The sequence below is a fragment of the Nomascus leucogenys genome, chromosome 1a (genome assembly GCF_006542625.1).
Source record: "Nomascus leucogenys isolate Asia chromosome 1a, Asia_NLE_v1, whole genome shotgun sequence".
Taxonomy (NCBI): Eukaryota; Metazoa; Chordata; class Mammalia; order Primates; family Hylobatidae; genus Nomascus; species Nomascus leucogenys.
In genome coordinates, this window is record NC_044381.1 from 28,007,795 (window position 1) to 28,022,989 (window position 15,195).

General features: G+C 41.5%; 1 long non-coding RNA gene across 1 annotated transcript in view; it reads right to left on the reverse strand.

Moving 5' to 3' along the window:
• Positions 1-15,195, reverse strand: part of LOC105738468 — a 51,507-nt gene that overhangs the window by 15,001 nt on the left and 21,311 nt on the right. Inside the window, exon 2 of the long non-coding RNA XR_001114269.1 lies at positions 1,307-1,394. This is a non-coding gene — a long non-coding RNA (uncharacterized LOC105738468). The remainder of the gene's footprint in view (positions 1-1,306; positions 1,395-15,195) is intronic.

Genomic DNA, 15,195 nt, shown 5'->3' on the forward strand with positions numbered 1-15,195 from the left:
AAATGTAAGCCCCACTCTCAGTACTGTGCTCCTCCCCAGTGGGTGAGAAGGCAGCTGTGCATAGAACCCACAGAACTCTCTTTCTTCAGAATACCCTGGGTACCTGGAATGTCAGAATACTTGACCCAAATGGCCCTGGCCCAGATTTTCACTATCATAAATAACAATAAATTTAACTTTTATTCTAAATCTTCCTTCCTGTCCTGTTCTTCTCCTTCCTTTTGTTCTCCTGCTCCCCTTCTTCCTTCTCTCCCATCCCTCCTCCTTCTTCTTCTTCTTCCTCTTCTGTTTATATCAAGCTTTGTGCATGAAGGCCACACTAGTATAGAAGTCAAGAGTGAGGACTTGTGAAATCAGACCACCTGAGCTCACTCTCAGCTCCTACACACTTATGCAGCATGAACATAGATACAACTGTCTCACTGTTCTTTGGTTTCCTCATCTGAAAAATGGGGATAACCTGACTGCTGCCTCCTGGAGTTGTTATGATGATTAAATAAGTCAATATACACCTGGCAATTAAAAGTGTCAGCACACAGTGAGTGCTCAGTAACTACCAGCCACTATGACCGAATCCTTTCATATCATTTCCTCAGAAAAGGTTTCCAGAAGGGGAATTACCGTGACACGGGGTAATAGCACCTTTTATGCTCTTTTCATGCTTAACCTCCTGAAAGTGCAGCACTGATTTCCACTGGATGGTGATAGTTTCAAGGACTCCACCTCACTCAGGGTTGGAGAGGAAGGCATGACTTACTGTGGCCTGGCCTGATGTCACCTTAGCACTGGGCAGACAGGCTTGTGTCTGAGGAAAATGCAGCTAGACTCACCCACATTATACAATTGGCTGTGCAGTGGTGTCAAGCAACAAGCTGATACTGGAGAGAAGTCAAGGAGAAATACGATTGCCTCAGGATAGGCACTGCGCTTGTCAGGAAAATTCCTAGGAACATGAAGAGAGACGTGCTTAAACGGTTCTGTGAGTCATATCCAGGAATTTGTAGAACAAAAGGGCAATCACTCCATGGCCACGCAGGGCTCCTGACAGAGGGCTTTCATGGAAGGACCAAGGAGGGCCAGAGAACACAGAGCAGACCAAGTCATTACCTCCCTGGTGATTCCTGACCCACATTTACAGGAGCCGGTTTCTCTTTCTTCTTCTATGAGGGACATTAATAGTTCAGTTCTTTTGAGTAGACAGAGAGGTTCTGGGTATCTGAGGGGTTTAAGAAAGACTGACACACAGGACTGCAAGAAACTCGACGCACGCTGACAAGACCTGACTTCCCCAAAATAACTTACTCACCAGATCCTTGTTGCTGGTAATTTAGCAGCAGTTGGGGTGTTTTCATAGTCGTCTTGAAAGTCAGGGCACTGGGTTGATGCTACTGCTACTGACAATGATGAAAAAAGGTGAGGATGTGATAAAGATGATAATGAAAATAATGAAGAGAATGAGAAACTAATATGGACTGAGTATGCCAGTGCTGGGTGCTTTCATATGTTTTATCTCAATTTATTTTCATGACCTTCCTAAGAGGTGGATATAATTATCCCCATTGTACCTCACAGAGGTTAGGTATCATGCCCATGGTCACACAGCTGCTATGTGCCCACCAAGGATTTAAATTCCTGTCCACATTTCAAATCCTGGGCTTTTTCCTCCAAATTCTATGCAGTAGATAAAAACACCATGAAACAAAAACAAAAACAAAAAACCCCCAAAACAAAACAAAAAACAATCCATCTTGGAGAAATACCCCCATGTAACCCTTCTGAAGGGCACCGGACTTTTTGTAATTATAAAACTAACTTTGCTGCATGTCCTGTACTTTGCGTTTTCTGCCTTCAAGCCAATTAAAGATTATCCCTGCCAGGGCCTTAGACTACAAACCAGTTCCAGATCTGTGAGAGTCTTGAGATGTGGGGATTAAAACAGCCTGATCACAGAGGGTTAGACTATTTGAAGGGTGAGCAGCCTTCACCCAGTGATCCTAGCAACCTGGTTCCCTTCATGGGGCAGCCATCAGATTTCTCAGCAGATCAGTTGTTCCCAGCTGACTTGCTCATCTGAGCAGCCAGAGAGCCTTCACAATTGCCCACTGAGAGCACACCTGAGGCTGCCCAGCTTGTCATTGCCCGGCAAGTTTGCCGTCCTGATTAACCTATGATAATTATTTTGTGAAGCTACACAGTAGGCGGAAGGTACTAGACAGACAGCCCTGTTGGCCAGGCCTTCACAGTTCATTTCCACAGGGCATTCCCATTTGAGTCTCTGGACATGAGCTAGATTCATCCCCCACATATTTCTTTCCCTTTTCTGCTTGTTCTCTTCCCTGCCCTCTATCATGCACACACCAGGGCAGGGTCACCAAGTTCCTTGTACAAAAAGATGCAGAGTGAGGAAAAAAAGAGAAAGGTGACTAGCTCATTTTCAGGACAAGCTAAGCAGTCTAATGCATATTTAATATAATTGCTTTGCAAAGCAACAGTTGTGTCTCCCAAGAATTAAGGAGTTTTTAAGGCAAATGACAGAAGGGAATTTCCCGAAATGCTCCTCAGTGGAAAGAGCAGAACGTTGACTTTTGTGTGAATTAGCATGATCTCCAGGTATGGTGATTGAGATATAGTTTTTGTTGGTTACAAACCTAGTTTGAGTCTTGTTCTTGAACCCTTCTGGTCTTATGATCTTGCAATGAGTTTTTAATTTCCTGGAACCTCAGGGTCTTCATCTTCCAAGTGGGAACAATAACAGTTAGTCATAGGGTTGTTATAAGGACTACATGAGAAAATACAGATAAGAAGCTAAGCACAGTGCTCAGCAAGGAGAAATACCAAATAATGAAGCTGTGATGATAACACATGTTGTTACTTGGCGTATCATCGCTAAAGGAGAGTCCAGGAAACCAGGTCATACAGTCCAGGTACCATGATGCAAGGTAGAATCAGGAGTCCAAGAATCATGGAATGAAGGGATTCCTGAAGGGGTTCTCTTAGGAAGGCTGGAGATGTCTTTTCTGCTATAAAGGGGATTGACTAAATGTGCATTCAGGAGATGGTATATGGAAGAGTAATTTTCTTTGGCTCCAATAGACTGAGAACAAGAACTTCTTTTAATTAAACCATGGAGGCCAGGCACGGTGGCTCACTTCTGTAATCCCAGCACTTTTGGAGGCCGAGGCGGGGCAGATCATGAGGTCAAGAGATGGAGACCAGCCTGGCCAACATGGTGAAACCCCGTCTCTATTAAAAATACAAAAATTAGCTGGGCATGGTGGCACATGCCTATAGTCCCAGCTACTCAGGAGGTTGAGGCAGGAGAATCACTTGAACCCGGGCGGCGGAGTTTGCAGTGAGCTGAGATCATGGCACTGCACTCTAGCCTGGCGACAGAGTGAGACTTCATCTCAAAAATAAAATAATAAAATAAAAATTAAATTAAAAAAAACATGGATACCCCTTGAGAATTATGACTTCATTCTTTTCTTGAAGTAAGGTTCAAAGAGCAGCTGTCAAATTATATCCATCCACTTCAAGACCTTGATCTCTTTCAGAAAGTTGCAGGCAGGGAAAGGTCATATCACGTTCTAGGCCCATATTATTGAGGTCTGGTGTTTTCTGTTCTTTCATATTTACTCTCCCTTTTGCTCATGCAAGAAGACTAGATGTCAAATCATGCAAATAATCTGTTAGTTAAATTTTTTAAAGGGAAGAATGTAATGACAGTAAAATTTGGAAAAAGAAAACAAATCATTCAAAATCATTTTGTGTCATCTCCTTTTATTTACTTTATCTGAATCCACTTAGATTTTAGGTAGTCATAATGAACTTTTAAAATGTTTGCTTCTTTCCCCTATAATTATATCATAAGTGCTTTGTGCTTTTCATTTAGTCTTCACGGTTATCACTGAAGATCATTCCACAGTATTATTGTCCCTAATGTTGGATAGCTGGGGTGTTTCACTTTTTTTTCTCATTTGAGTTATTGCTACAAAGAACATCATCCTGTATAGATTCACTTTACTCTTTTTAATGATCTCTTCAGGATAAATTCCATGTTTGGAATGATTTATAATTCTTGATATGTGTTATCGTATTGCTTTTTAGAAGACCTGTACTAATTTTTATTGTCTCCAGAATAGAACACTTACAAAATTGCCAGACCTGGATGCTATTTTTCTTAATTTGCTAATTCTTTTTCTGATGATTTGTTAACATAGTCGTGTTCACAAGACTTATTGTTTACAATTCCTCTCAAATGATCTGCTTTTACAAAAAACAAATCTACCAGGTATCCTAAGTGTGACTGTGACAGGTCAACCCTGGGTTCCCTGAGGCTGTGCCCTCAAGATGCTATAATAGGTTGGATTGTCTCAGAAGCAGATCCTAATATAGAAAGTAGCATGGAGGAAATCTATTAGGGAGGACTCTTACAATTAAGAGCTTGGAAGGGAAGAGAAGAAAGCAGGATCGATTGGGCAGAGAGAGAAGTCAAGCTGTGGTTTAGTCTTGATGCATAGGAGTTCACAATGTCCCACAGGAAGTTGTGAAGATGGGATGATGGCTTTTGAGAGCTGCCTCATATTAGGTTGAGAAGCTTGAGCATATAAACACCCTGACAATCAGTCACTGGATGCAGATGGCTCTGGAAGAGCGTGTGAACTTGGGTCAGGTCGTCCTTTCAGCTGAGACCCTGCAGGGGCTAACAGTTGAGGGCTATCTGCCTACAGAAATCCTTCCATGCAGTGACAAATTCTTCATTCCTGAAGGGGTACCTGGGCAGCCAATCATAGTGTCCAGGGCCGCATAAGGAGTTTAGACACAAACACACTTCAGTTGCATTTTTTTGCTGCAGCATTAACAGAAGTGTTATATCTCATTCCACCCTGAAAATCTGAGCATCTGACCCTGGCCTCCTGCTCAGTCCACTTCTCAAGGCACTGTGGTACTGGGAATGAAGGGAAGAGAGACTGAGCAGTTTAAGGGGCACAGTTTAGTGGGGGAATCAATAAGTGACACACAGTACTGTGCAGGGAGTCCCCAGAACCAAGATAGGGAGCTTAGGGAAGTCCTCTCAGAGATAAAGCTTAAGCTAACATTGGAAGGAGGAATAGGAGTTTATGAGAGGAAAAAAAAAACCCATTATAACCATCTGCCCCTCATCCCTCCACTCCTCTACATTCTTACATTCTTACAGTACTTGAGCCTGCTCATACTGGTCTGCCACGAATGCTCTTCTTCATCCTCATCCACTTGCTTAAGTCTTACTTATTCTTCAGAGCCCAGATGAAATGTACCTCTTCCCTACAACTTTCCCTGACCTGGTCCAGAGGTACAGGTGACTCCAAAGGAGGTTCTCTCTCCCTCCATGTCCCCTCCCACAGCACTTAGCATCCATGTCTGCCACAGACTTCATCACGTGCTTTGCCTCCTCCACTGAACCATGAACTTAGATTCTGTGACTCCTCTTTTCAGGCTTGCCACGGAGACAGAGCTGGGAGACTGCTGGACCACAATAAACCAATTGAAAGATCATGTCTTGAAATTCAATCCTAAATGCCATTGCTGGAACTCAGTAGCTTCTCAATAAAAAATACACACTGAATAAATTTACATATTTAAGTTCATTTTCCATTAGCTTTCCTTTCAGGAAATCACTTTTTTTTCTCAATGGTATTTTGGGAGAAAGTCCCCTTCCTATTATGTGTGGTTTTCTCTCCTGCTTGAGAAACCTGAGCCTTCCTAAAGATCATCAGTCCACTCCACCAGACCCACCCACCAACGAGCAGGCCAAAGCATGTCTCCTTAATACAGAGCCTGTTTTTTTTCCTTGTGAGAATGCCAAACCTACTCTGCTATCTGAGATGAATAACCCCAGCTAAAATAGAACCCACTGAGTCTTCTAGCCAAGGAAGCGGCTGGCAGAGATGGGAGTGAGGGGCAACCGGGGGGGGTGGGTAAAGCACATTTTGAAGCATAAAATTTCCCAGGGTCAGGACATTTCATTAGGAGACTTCCAGATGTATTTTTCTCTCTAAAGACTCAAATGAAAGTCCAGAGAATTTACCAACTGCAGTGAAACATTCTGGTGCTTTAAAACCCTTTCTTTATCACCAGGAGCCCTGTTGCCCATTAATCGTAAACAAGTTTGCTCGTTGATCTAACAAATGCCTATTTATTTTTTAGGTTCACTCTGTTTCATTTTTAATTAAAATTGTTGCATTGATTTGTTTTTAAAATAATAGCGAAGACTCTGACTTTGTAGGTTGAGAAATAAATTATCATTTGAAGGATTAGAGTGGCTCTTCTTTTGATTTTAATAAAGATTAGAAGAAGAAAAAGAAGCACAAAGGAATGAATGCAGCTCCCCCAATATAATGAGTTAGACGGCTTCCCCCCTTGATCAAACAAAAGAACAAACGTATTAAACAAAGAGTATAGATTTGACAAACCATCTCTGCTCTGGCAAAGGATTTTCAAGGGGATTTGGAAAGTTGTAGCCTGCCCGTGTTCTGTTATTTCTGAGTATATTAAAGCCAGTACTCTGTTAGCTTAGGTATTGTTTTTGTGTGTGCTTTGCTTCCTGGCAATAGAGTCTTTCTTTAAGAAAAGCAATTGGGAGATACCCCGGTCCTGGTTAATCTGTTCCCCTTTTCACACACAGACCATTGTCTGGATGTGCTTCCCAAGAGGCACAGGCATTATGTCCTGGGCCCCCTCTCCCAAGTCGGCAGCCTGTACAAAGGAAGCGTACATCTTGGGAAGAGCCTGCTGGATTTCCATTTGACACTGGAGCTGTTTTGCTTTGTGTAACCCTCAATGCAAAATGTGCCAGTTCCCAAGGAAAAACACTACCACCAAAAAAACAAAACAAGAAACAAATTTGACTGTGGTTTGTCAGTGTTTCAATCAGGCCCTCTACCCCAGAGAAGAGTTCAGGAGGTTCCTGCTGTCTTCATGGGTGACTTCAGGGCTCTGGATAACATTCATCCCCTATGGAGGTGCTGAGGGTCTGGCTGTATCCCTAGAATAGGAACTTCTGGAACTGTCCCTTTGTCCTAATGTCCACTGTGGCTTTCCACCCCGACATAAAGGTGAGGTGAGCTATCTATACACCTATCAGTCAACTCTGACAACTGGACTTGCACAATGGCTGCCCTTGTCATGTTGATATTCAATTATTCCCTGTTTACTAGTTCTTTTTTTTCTGGTTATAAATAATGGCCCCAGACAAATACACACACACACACACACACACACACACACACACACACACACGCCTCTGATAACTCTGGATCTCCCTCTCCTTCTCCTTCCTTCTTTCTCCATTTTAGTTTCTTAAGAGTGTGCTATATTTGTTATCTCCTAACTCCAAAACTTTTGCTTGCTCCTCAAGTTCCTGCAGTGTGGTTGCTGTCCTTTACTCCCATCCATGATTCCAACCTGCCCGAGATCACTAGCTACTGCCATGTTCTTAGGCACTTGCTTATTTACTTCCTCTTCCTCCAGACCGTGAGCAGAGTTAGTGTTGAGGTCATACATTATTCATCCCTGTGTTCATAGCATCATGGGGCTCAGTGCCTGTGACATAGTTTGGCTGTGTCTCCACCTGAATCTTATCTTGAATGGTGGTGCCCATAATCCCCACGTGTCATGGGAGAGACCCAGTGGGAGGTAATTGAATCATGGGGGCGGTTTTCCCATGCTGTTCTTGTGATAGTGAATACGCCTCATGAGAACTGATGGTTTATAAAGGGCAGTTCCCCTGCACACACTCTCTTGCCTGCGGCCACGTAAGATGTGCCTTTTCTCCTCCTTCACCTTCTGCCATAATTGTGAGGCCTCCCCAGCTATGTGGGACTGTGAGTCCATTAAAACTCTTTTACTTATAAATTACCCAGTCTTGAGTATTTCTTCATAGCAGTATGAAAATAGACTAATATGGCCTGTTTGACTACATGGATGTATTTCAAAACTATCACATTGTCACAGCTTCTTCTTAAGTTATGGAAAGAAAAAAAGCATTTCGTGATCATTTTGCCTGTAGTAGGCATGACACTGGGAACAGCCACACACATTTTCTCAGTCATCTTTCCTACAACAAGGCATTTTACAGATGAGGCAACGGAGGCTCTGAGAGACAAATTAACTTGCTCTAGATCACACAGCCAGTATGCAGAAGATGGTAAATCTAGGAGATTGTGTTTTAAAAGGCATTTCTGTTCTTTGGGATGGTTTAGATTTTGGTACAAATGTTTCAGGCATTGAGAGCACTTCATGGAAATGAAAGACTCATCTGAGGTGAGTGTGGGAGTCTCAAATGCTGAGGACATGGAGACCCATCTCCTAGCTGCCATTATGCCTATGAGACAGATTCTTCTCTTGGGCAGTGAATGGCCCACTTAATTGGAGAAAGGATAATGGCATCAACAAATAATACTTAATGAGATTTCTGCTCTGCTATAGCAATAGCTTGTGTTAAATTTATGAATTGTATGAACTCATTTAATCCTCAGAATAATCCTAGGAGGAAGGTACTTTTATTAGTCTAATTTTACTTATGAGAACCCTGAGAGACAGGTTAGATAACTTACCCAAAGGATTAGATAACTTGCCCAAGGTGGTAAGTACAGCTGGTAAGTAGTGAAAGTAGGATTCGAACCCAGACAAGTATCATTCCACAGTCCGGTACTGTAACAACCATAATATCCCAGGTAAATTATCCTCTTCTTAAAAGTCCTAGGGTTTCTATATTTGCCTGGGGGTGGGAATATCTTGAATTCATCTCATTGATTCTCCAAGCTAAACATGCTGAGTTTTTTCATCATTTCTCTATATGGTGACATTCTGGTACATTACCATCTTGTTTTCTCTTTGGGGATCATCTTTCACTTTATATAGCTTCCTCTTAAAGCATAAACCCCAAAATGGAGCAAGATGTTCCAGGAGTTATCTGTCTTCTTGATGTAGCATAAAGTCACTAACATACCAGTTTTTGTGGTCCTATCACATATGATGATTTATGCTGTTCTTCCTGCTACCCAGACTTCCTGAGTCTTTTTTCAATGAGCTGCTGGGACATTCTTCCTCACTTATTTGAGGGTACTTTTGGCATAAATTCAGGCAGTACCTTAAGTTTATCCTTGAAAAATTTCACCTTGTTAGATTCCTTTAACCCATAATTTTTGCACGTGCTTTCAGTCAGCTACCAAGTAGCTAACCAGACATATTGAAAAGTGCATGAGGCCGGGTGCGGTGGCTCAAGCCTGTAATCCCAGCACTTTGGGAGGCCGAGGCGGGCGGATCACAAGGTCAGGAGATCGAGACCATCCTGGCTACATGGTGAAACCCCGTCTCTACTAAAAATACAAAAAAAATTAGCCGGGTGTGTTGGTGGGCGCCTGTAGTCCCAGCTACTCGGGAGGCTGAGGCAGGAGAATGGCGTGAACCTGGGAGGCGGAGCTTGCAGTGAGCTGAGATCGCACCACTGCACTCCAGCCTGGGGGACAGAGAAAGACTCTGTCTCAAAAAAAAAAAAAAAAAGAAAAGTGCATGAGATTTAGAATTGGGAAACCTTGAATTTAGAGTATGGTTTGTCACTTAATGAATTATTTTATCTTAGGCAATTTTCATTAACTGCCCTTGCCTAAGTTTTTCCATCTGTAACCTAAGTCTAATGGTGTGGACTCAAGAGGACTGTGAGAATTTGTTGAGATAAAGGCTTTAAAAATAAATTCTTGTTATCATTATAAATATTTCAATCCTCACCGACCATTCAAGAGCCTATCCAAAAGTCAAAAAAAGTCCCAATATACATTTTTTAAGCCTTTTTGTTCATTTGCATTATATTTATGTTACAAATGTAACATAAATCATTCCACGCAAGGTTCCTGGGGTTTTGCATTAATTTTTTAAAATGCTTAGTAATTGTTTACACTGTTTTTTGAGAAACTAGCTGTGAAATATGAAATATGTATTCTTAGAAATGCTTCTAATGAGCTCTAGTATTTGTATAACAACTGTAGTAATACGATTACCTGCACAAGATGTTAATAGAGCATTATCCTCTTCTGGAGATATAACCTGAGATAGGACACATCAAGCAGAGCCTAATGATTTTCTGCCTTAGTCAGAGGCAAGGTCATCTTTACTTTCTGGGCTTCCTCTAAGGACCCAAGCAACCAGCCTCAGGAGGAAATATGACAGAATAAAAGAACAGAAAAATGATGACTAATTTCTGATCCAGATCACATTCAGAATTGCACTTTGATAATACTAATCTCTCTAACCATTTGAACCACTAAATTCTGAACATTTTGCTAGCCTTGACTTTCAAAGTCACCCAAATCCTTCACCATTTTACTGACTTCTCAGATTCTTCCATGACAGGCTCTGATCACTAATATTAGCCTGAGCTTTCCAGACTTAAAGAACTGGCCCATCGCCTCTTCTGACATCAGATGACTGTCTAACCCTTCAAGTCTTCCACATTCAACTGGGCCTATACTTTGAGCTGTAGATCAAATTCTGCTACTATCAGCAAGAAAAGAGCTGTAAAATACATTCTTGAAAGGCTCTATTAGGTCTTCAGGATGAAAATAAAATACTTTTTTCCTACTCTCAGGCAATGTAAACCTACACAGCTGATTCAAATTGGATATCAGTCTAATGGGACAGGCAATAAATCTCAGTGGTTAAGAGGGTGAGACAGACCTGGGTTTGAATCCTAGCAATTTCAATTGTCAGTGGAATGTGGGGCAAGCTCTTTCCTTCCTAATTCTCAGCTTCTTTACCTGTAAAATGAGGATACTTATTCCTATATCACAGAATTATTGTAAGAATTACATTAAATAATATATAAAGTGTTTATGGTACTGCTTTGTACATAATAAGCACTTCATAAGTACTAGATACTAGTTTATAATTTGATGTGGTGCACATTCTACAAAATTCTGTCTAGTCTGTCTGGCCACAAGGCCCATGCTTTTTCCACTGTGTCAGGTGGCTTCAATTTGTAACCTCAAATTTATCAGTCAGTTGGTCTTTTGTAAACAAAAGATCTTTGCTTAGTTGTAGACTGTCTATTGAATTTTTTATTTCAATAACTATATTTTTCATTTCTATAAGTTCTAATTAATTATTTTTAAAGTATCTATTCTTTTCTCAGTGTCTCATTTTTGTAGCTCTTTTTTATGCCTTTAAACTATTTAAATATACTTGTATAGTCTCTATGAAATTGGTTAATTATTGGAGTTCTTTAGGGCTTAACTCTATAATTTTTTTTTCTGCTGATAGCAACTCATAATAGATCAATTGTTGATGTGTTTTTAGTTTAGGATTGAGAGTTTATCGTGAGTGGGTCTTTATCCATAGGAATCATGTTCATTTTTGACTGAAAGTATTCGTCCATAAGAGTGGTATTCCAGATTCTCTAGGGATATTAAAAGCCTATGACCTATTTTGTATAATATTCTAGCTTGGAGGTTCCAGGATTATGTAATATAAATTATAGCCCCAGGCATACATGTTATTCAAATTGGTGTTTACAGATTTCAAGAATATATTATCCTAACGACAACCTAGCTGAGAGAGATAAACTTTCCTCTTCTCTGTCTTTGGGTATAGGCAGCTCATTTCTAGTGTATCCTTTTATCGTATGTGTTATTCTTCATGGGTCCTGGTTTTATGCCAGTGTGTAAGTTCTGACTCTTCCCACATTTCATAAGCATAAGACTTCATTTCCTTTCACAACATGGGCATTAAAATCCCAACTCCTAGATTACCATGAATGACTGTGCCTGCCCTCTGTCACCTCAGGGAAGCAACAGCATAAGCACACATGCTTACAACCTTGCTTTTGAGTTTCTTCTTCATTTCTGACCTCTGACCTCTGGGGATTTCCCTTTCTTGTGAGCTCAGCCATGCATCTGAAAGGATGTTTGTTATACTTTATCTAGCATTTATATGTGGAAGGAGTTTTTTCAGAATATCTACTGTGCATATTGCTGGAACCACAAGTATTGCCTGGAAGACTTTCTCCTATTGCTAAAGACTTCCCATCCTTTGTGCTTCCTTTAATATGAAAGTCTCTGTTGCAAGGATGGTGCTCATAGGAGCTGAGTGGCCCTAGGATTGTTCTTTAACAAGCCTCTGTGGTTTAACTATTCCCTTTCCTTTAGGCATGAGTAATCCTTAAAGTGGGCTTTGCCATTTTGACTGAAATTATAAGGTGATATGCAATATCCTAGATAATTTCCATTTTATTCAATTTGCATATTCCTGCCATTGGGAACATTTCCCCCAAGAAATTAAGAGAGGTACCTGATTATAAAAGTATATATTTCCTATGCAAATTAACATACTTGCAGGATTTAAGTCTGAAGAGAAGAGAGATACCTGCATTTGCTGAAATACATGAATCTTGGAAGAGACAGTTGCTTTTATTACTTTGGCTAATGACATCTAGTTTCTCTCCACAAAATGATTGGTCATTTTTATTGCTCAAGCCCACTGGGTCTTTTCTCACCAAAACCAAAAAACTAGAATCGTTTGCCAGAGCAGGAACTAAACATGTGCCAAATGCACATATGTACTGCCACTTCCCTTCACTGCTTTTTGTACATAAATGGGCTTCAGATCTCAATAAAAGTCATCGGGTCTGTGCAGTCCAGATAGCCTTTCTTTGGCCTGGAGATGTGTCTGTTTTGTTTCATATCACCTCATTCTGTAGTAAATTGTGACTTCTGGGGCATTGGGGCAGCATAATTACTAAGCTACTCTTTAAAGGGCTAAGGCTTCAAGACTGAAGGAGCAAAATGTTTGCTGATTGGCAAAAAGCCGCAGGATTATTTTATTTTAACTAAAGATATATGAGGCATGGAAGAATGAACATCAGCTTTGGAATCTGTCGGGAATGAATTCCAGTCTCAGTTCTGTAACTCACTGACAGTATATTTGGCAAGCTACTAAACTTTTCTGGGTCTCAAATACATGAATTAGAGACTATTTTCAAGGCATAGGAAACTAGTATTTGTGAAAGGCTTAATTTAGGTGTAGTGTGGTATAGAGGAGACGACTTTAGAGCCATCTACATACAGGTTCAAATTTTGACTGTACCCCATTCCCTTTTGTCTAAAATGGGAACAACATTACCTACCACACAAAGTTGTTGTGAGGATTAAAGTCAATAGGAAAACCTCACTAAGCACTTGGTTCACCATATATATTCTTTTCTTTCTCTTGTTAGCATGGTCTTTGGCTCGAAACATACCAGTGCTAGCTAGCCCCTTGCTCCCTGAGAGACTCAGGAATTTGACTCAGGTCTACCCTTGGAGTGCCCTCTGTCCAGGATGAGGCCAATTGCTCAGGTTTTTACCCAAGTACGATGACCCTTTCATTATCTTTCCCTTGGTTTTCTAGACAGAGGGGTTATTGGAAGCTGGGGATGGCTCCAGGCCAGCAGGCTGCTTCCTGCCTGCCACCTGGCCCTCCCAAGGAGCTTTCCATCTTTCAACCGCTGGGGTTGTGACAACAGGACCCAGGCAAGAGGCCACTGGTCAAGGCTTGGCCTTAGACTCCTGAGAGGCCCCTGGAATTTTCTGGAGACAGACTGGGCTCTGTCAGCAGCCCACAGCCTGGAGAAGAGTGAACAGGGGTGTATGGGTTGTTACTCTGAGTCTACTCCCTCCCAGAGGCTTGTGGTTTTAAAGCTTTAATCACTGAGATCAGAGCCATCCTATTTTATTACAGTGCCAAAAAAGGCCACCCTGGCCCAGCACAGGAGATGGCGGCTCTTTCCAGAGGCCGTCAGCCTGGCAGAGAGAGTCATGGCTGCCAGGTCCCAGAGCTTCCTGCGGGGCTTGTGTTTCCCTTCCTATTAAATCCTCCCTGTGCTCAGAAGGCCGCTCCACTTTCCCATCTCTCCAGTTCTGCCTCTGGCTTCTTTAAAGGCTTCAGTGTTTCCTCAAATTAAGAAACCCAGCTGCTCGAGGCCCTTTGTTCAGTGTCTCTAGGATGACCTTTCAGATAATTCATCCCCACTTGCAGGGGCTGAGCTTTGCTGGTATTTAGACTCAGAGCTTCCTTGGCTAATCGGAATTTATTATCCTCTTTGTTAGGAGACTATGAGGTTCTTTTTCTCCATGGAGGGCTGTCTTCTGGGTGAATGATACATGGGCTGGCCTGGCTCTCTAATCCTGGCAAGCCCTGTTTCCAGGTTGTGTCTCTATGGGCCCCAGAGACTCTGTGTGTGTGTGTGTGTGTGTGTGTGTGTGCACGCGCATGCATGCTCGCTTCTATGGAAAATAAAGATTCGCAGGATCTCAACATCATTCTGAGATAAAGGAATCAGATTAGAGTTGAAGGAACATGGAGTCTTCACTTTAACCTTCCAAAAACCCTCCTATGAGTTTAACTATGCAGTTGGCTTTACTACAGCTGTTTAATTATTCTGGCAGATCTGATTAAACTTTGTTCATTGAGTGTTTTTATTGTGGTAGAATATGCGTAACATAAAACTTAACATTTGATCATTTTTAAGTGTACAGTCCAGTAGAATTAAGTACATTCACATTGCTGCTGTGCAACCATTACCACTGTTCATCCACAGGACCTTTTCATCTTCCCAAACTGAAACTCTGTACTCATTAAACAGTAACTCCCCATTCTCCTCTCCCCTCAGATAATCACCACTCTATTTTCTGTCTCTATGAATTTGAAGACTACAGATACCTCATGTAAGTGGAATCATGTGATATTATTTGTCCTTTTGCACCTGGTTTATTTCATAGCATAATGTCATCAAGGTTCATCCATGTTCAGCACATACCAGAATTTCCTTCCTTTAAAAGGCTGCATAATATTCCATTGTATGGGTACACATTTCATTTCTCTATTTATTTGTTTGTTTGTTGGTTGACATGGGTAGTTTCCATCTTTTGGCTATTGTGAATAATGCTGTTATGAATGATGGTATACAAATATCTGTTTGGGGGCTTGCTTCCCTTTTTTTAAATTTTTTTCTGAGACGGAGTCTCACTCTGTCACCCAGGCTGGAGTGCAGTGGTGCAATCTTGGCTCACCACAACCTCCGCCTCCCAGGCTCAAGCGATTCTCCCACCTCAGCCTCCTGAGTAGCTGGGATTACAGATGACCACCACCACTGACTGGCTAATTTTTGTATTTTTAGTAGAAACA